This window comes from Plecotus auritus (assembly GCF_963455305.1).
Source record: "Plecotus auritus genome assembly, chromosome: 9".
Taxonomy (NCBI): Eukaryota; Metazoa; Chordata; class Mammalia; order Chiroptera; family Vespertilionidae; genus Plecotus; species Plecotus auritus.
Window position 1 is genome coordinate 6,530,776 of NC_137783.1, and position 5,393 is coordinate 6,536,168.

The following is a 5,393-nucleotide window of genomic DNA, read 5'->3' on the forward strand; positions in this document are numbered from 1 at the left end:
TCCGCTCGGTCCCGCCCCCGGATCCGCCCCTCCTTGGCCCCGCCCCCGTCTTCTCCCAGGCTCCTCCCCCTGCGTGGCTCTTCCCCCGCCTCTTGCTCCTTTCGTCTCGCGGGGCTCTCATTTCCCGCCGCCTGAGTCTCCTCCAGCTTCTGCCGAGTTCCTTCCCCGGGCTCCTGCCGCCACCACCCCACCCCCCAGGATCTCCTTCCCCCCCCGCCTCCCCTTCCGGCCGGCCGGCCTGCCTTCCCGCCCGAAGCAAACGCGGGCAGAACCCGGGAAGGGCTGAGTCAGGCGAGCCGTCTTCCTCCCTCGTGGCCTTGGGAGCAACAGCCCACCGTGGGGCCTTCCCTCCCATGCCGGCAGGTTATGCGTTCCTTTCACCAGCCCTGAGAGAAGCCAGGCAGACTTCCTAAATCCAGCTCGAAACCCCTCCTTCCCAGAGGCATGAGCTTCCCGCGTAGCGGGGTCGTGGGGGGAGAGGGAGGGCCCCAGCCGGGCTCTCTGCCCGAGCAGGGCTGTCTTATTTTGTTTGGTATTTCCTCTTAGAACCCTGTGACGTTTGACAACAGCAGGCATTCAATAAGTGCACATCAACGAGGAGCATGTAGCAATAGGAGATACACAAGTATTAGTAGTACAGGGCTCTTAATAGCGGGAATCAGACGCCCCCAACTGAGCAGGATGGATCTGAGAAGACTTCATAAAATATGTCAATTAATGAAGTGGAAGGGATTTAGATTGACAAGTGTAAGATAGCTGAAGAACCTCTATGGAAGGAGGAAGCCCCAGTATCTTTGAGCTGTCTATCTTGGAAGGCTAGATGGCTTCTTGAACAGAATTGTGCTTGAGTCAGCCCCCCCCCACACACACACACACACTCCCCCCGGAGTTCCAAGCCCAGCTCCAGGTGTAATCTACCTCGATGATTTGGGGACTGTCTTTTGGTCTCAGGTGGTGGTTGAATTAAATGACCTTTAATTACACTCCCAGTTTTATAGATCAGGGAATACGGTTTACCTTCTGCTTTGATAAAAGTAAGAGTACTCAAATGCAGGAAGGCGTTCCACATTATTAATTACTAGAGGCCCGTGCAAGAGTAGGCCTTCCTGGGACCTGGCTTCCCTCGCAGCCCTGGCTTTGTCTGGAAGGTCGTCCGGAAGGACATCTGGTCTAATTAGCATATTACGCTTTTATTATTATAGATTCCGGCCCACACTGATTGGTTGTTGAATTGCCATAGCACAGGAAGTCCCATGATGACAAAATGTCCTGGAGCCTCTAATAAGTACAACGCTTTCTGGGCTGCCCAGACACCTCACCATAAAGGTCTTAGAGGAGTGATTACTATGTCAAATCTTTGTGATGTGACTTGGACACAGAAAATAATAGAAATAAGGTGATCAGAAGTTTCAGTGGAACCATCAGTTTCAGATCTACTGTTGAATTCAACCCTATGTTGACTTTCCTTAGCAAAAAAACGAATAGACAATGAGAACATCCTGTGAAGACAGATGTTCTGCAAATTATTTCATTTTTTTAATGAACCACATTGCCAGGTATATGAAGAAAACAATGCTACTGTAACTTTTAAAACAATTGGTTAGTTGACTGAAACTTTGCCTGATGTTTTAAATCAGTGGTTCTAACCCTAGCTACTTTTTAGAATCACGTGGGGCTGGGGGATTTTTCAAACCTACCAGCGTTTGGATCTCAGACTAGTTAAACCAGAATTTCATTGTGTTGGGCTCCGATGTCAGTATTTTATTCGAAGCTCCCCAGAGGGTTCTAATGTGCAGCTGAGGTAAGTGTTAGGGTCACCGAAGGAGGAACGCATGAGGCCAAAAGGGGCGAAGAATTATGAATTTATTAGGTCATCTGGAAACCAGATGGGCTGAGCCCCAAAATGGCACTGGCACCCAGGGACAGGGAGTCAGAGATTTTAAAGGACTCTGGGCAGGCTTTTTCTGGGCGGAGAATTCTCTAGGCCGAGTCCTGAGGGGAAAGATAATGGTCTTAGCAAGCAGAATGTGGTCTTAGCAAGTGCTAAGCAAAAAGGAATGTCTGTTGTCTAAAGGTCAGTTCCAGGGGAGGGGGAGTCCATTCAATAATTAGATCAGACCTAACAGTAAGCACCACTATTTTAAATGAAATTCATTGCAAAAGTCTCCCTGACAGCAGCTTAGCAGAAAACAGCAGTCAATCATTAACTAATACCATTTGTGGGGGTTGCTTATCTGTAAATCCAGAGTTAACAAGCAGAGACCTTAGAGAAAAAAACCCAGAGGAAAGATGCTCCTTGAATCTCTCTGGCCTAGATGCACGCTGCTCTCTCGCTCTCGCTCTAAAACCATGCTTGACTTTGGGGTAGGTAGAGCCCTGGCCTGGCTGAGCAGAATCAGTGATAGAGTAAATATTCTGTCCTTGGCCGAAAGCATGTCCCAGCTACTGCCTCAGCTTGCTTGCCTGCCAGGTGCTCCTAACCTTGCCACTTCTCCACTCCCTGGCTGGCCTCCCCACCCTCATCACTCTCTTCCGGCTTCCTAATTCAAGGCCACGTTGCTCTTGAATGGTGTCACCCAGGTTATAGTGGAAAGTTGCAGTTCTGTTTTTTGAACGTGAATGACTATCATACACATTATGCACCTTCTTTTACATGTATGGTATATGTAGACTAATGTAAGTATACTCACTAGAGTGTTAGTGATCTCAGCCAAGTCACTTAATCTCTTTTAGTCTCAATTTCCTTACTTATTAAAAGAGATGATCAATCACTAAGGATTCTTCCAGCCCTGCAATCAAAGAATGTGAGGAAATGAGTCCACATAGTTAAACCTACACAAATAATGATGGTAAATGACTCAACTATGATGATCAGTTTGGCCTTCAATGTCAGGTTTATTATTTGTCTCAGATTTGGGTGTTTTGATTAGACTCTAGTATCCTCCAGTGCAATTTGACTTTTGACATTATCTCCTCTCACACTTGACCACAGTCTTTTTTTTTTTTTTTTTAAATAGAAACATCAGTGATGAGAAAGAATCATTGATTGGCTGCCTCTTGCACGCCCCCCACTGGGGATGAAGCCCACAACCCAGGCATGTGCCCTTGACTGGAATCAAACCTGGGACCCTTCAGTCCGCAGGCTGATGCTCTATCCACTGAGCTAAACCAGGTAGGGCTTGACCACAGTCTTGTATGTTGTTTGTCTATTACTTTCCTTGGTCATGTTTGTATATGAGAAATCTCCCAAAGGAGAGATTTTTTAAAATACACATACTCTGCCTGCCAGGAGGCTGCTAATTTCTTAAGTCAGCAGTCAGGGCAATTAAAGGCCCAAGACACGCCCAGCCAAATTTTTACATTTGACCAATCATCAGCCAATTTCTCATGGATTTGTCTGCCAGTAAACTTGTGCCACCTCCACCTATAACTTCATCAGAGACAACTGGAGATTGTAATTACACTTTGGAGCACTTAGACATATATAAAATGTGAAATTATTTGAGAAGCACCATAGGACAAAAAGGGGGAAAGTCCCTCAGAGACCATCATGTTGGTTTAAGAGAGATCACTTTGTTCACTGGAGAAGACCATCTCTACTTCATTTCTATACTTTGGGGGTTAAAAAGTACTGGCTTTTCGTTGTACGGTCTGATAAAATTGTCAAGGACCCAAGTTATTGTTTAAACCAACTATAATAAATCTTTCATGCGTGTGAGAGAGAGAGGAAAAATGGAATGTGTTTTCTGCATCTAATCTCCTCCCAGAGGAAAGATAAATTAGCCTTTTACGGTGATAATTTTATATTTGTCTAAAGCCAGCTGTCTCTCCTTCCTTTCTGTTATCACTTATTTTTCAATTAAAAAAAAAAAAGATGAGACTGTTAAAAAATTAGATTGTTCTAAATAAGCTAATTTGAAAAATATGCCCAATGTATACTATTAAATAGAAAAAGTCTAAGTTGCAGAATAGTATTTTTAAGTATTCCAATTGGTTTTTTTTTTCTTTTTAATTGAATACTAGAGGCCTGGTGCACGAATTCGTGCACAGGTGGGATCCGGCCGGCCCACGCGATGTGGGCCGATTGATGGTGGAGCCAGCTGCGGGGAGGGGCCTCAGGCAGTTGGCTAGCCAGCCCTGCCCCTGATCAGGGTGAGGGGGGCAATCAGGGGCAGGACCGCCACCTCCCCACCCCGCCCCGATCAGGCAGGTTGGCTGGCCGCAATGTGTGTCATAGCAACCAGTCGTTCAGGTCATTTTGGTTATTCCAGCATTCTGGTCGCTTGGCTTTTATATCTATAGATATTGGGGTAACATTGGTTAATAAAATTTTATAAGTTTCAAGGGTACAATTCTACAATGCATCATCTGTACATTGTATTGTGTGTTCACCACACCAAGTCCCATTTGCGTTTTTAAAAGGGGAGGATGGAAGAGAGAGTATGTTTTTAATGCCCAGAACATTCTGAAACAAAACACAGGAAGTGTGGTTACCTCTGAGGAATGCAAATGGAGAGGAGATGTGGCAGCTGAAGGCATCAGGAATGCAGAGAGAGTAGAAACTTTTCCTTTTCATTTTATATTCCTGTACACTATTTTAATTTTTATAGCCATGTACTTTTTTAAAAATATATTTTTATTGATTTCTGAGAGGAAGGGAGAGAGAGAGAGAAATATCAATGATGAAAGAGAATCACCGATTGGCTATCTCCTGTACGCCTCCCCACTGGAGTTCGAGCCCACAACCCAAGCATGTGCCCTTGACCGGAATCAAACCCAGGACCCTTTAGTCTGCAGGCCGACCTCTATTCACTGAGCCAAACCAGCTAGGGCTATAACCATGTACTTTTAATACTTTGAATATTTCTTTAAAGGCCTGGATTAGTCCAGTCTTTACCAGCTTCCACCAGGGTGTACCATGCACGGCCAGGGCCAGAAAGTGCAGAAGGGGAGCAGGCAGCCCATCATCCTCATCTGCAGACCCTTGCAGAATAGATTTCCAATTTGGGTGTGGCTTTAAGAGCAAGTGAGCTTGCAGATGGAGGGTTTTGATGAGTGCATGAACCTCGTACTAGATGATGCAGAAGAGGTTCATTCCAAAACAAAGTCAAGAAAACAAATGGGTCAGATCATACTAAAAGGAGATATTGCTCTGCTCCAACGTGTCTCCAGCTAGAAATGACTAATAAAGTGAGAAATTGTTGAGAAGGCAACACAGGCTGTGGTTCTTAGGTGTCCTTGTTAGGAGTATAGTTCTTAAACATCCTATCTAATAAAAGAGGAATATGCAAATCGACCATCACACCAAGACACAAGATGGCCGCCCCCATGTGGTCAAATATGGATGCGCCCATGTGGACACAAGATGGCCGCCACAAGATGGCCTGCAGGGG

General features: G+C 45.5%; 1 pseudogene across 1 annotated transcript; it reads left to right on the forward strand.

Annotated features, from left to right (window-relative positions):
* Positions 1-4,918: 4,918 nt before the first annotated feature.
* LOC308257788 (small nuclear ribonucleoprotein E-like) lies at positions 4,919-5,176 on the forward strand (annotated as a pseudogene). The gene has a single exon. The product of its transcript is annotated as a small nuclear ribonucleoprotein E-like (transcript).
* Positions 5,177-5,393: the final 217 nt, after the last annotated feature.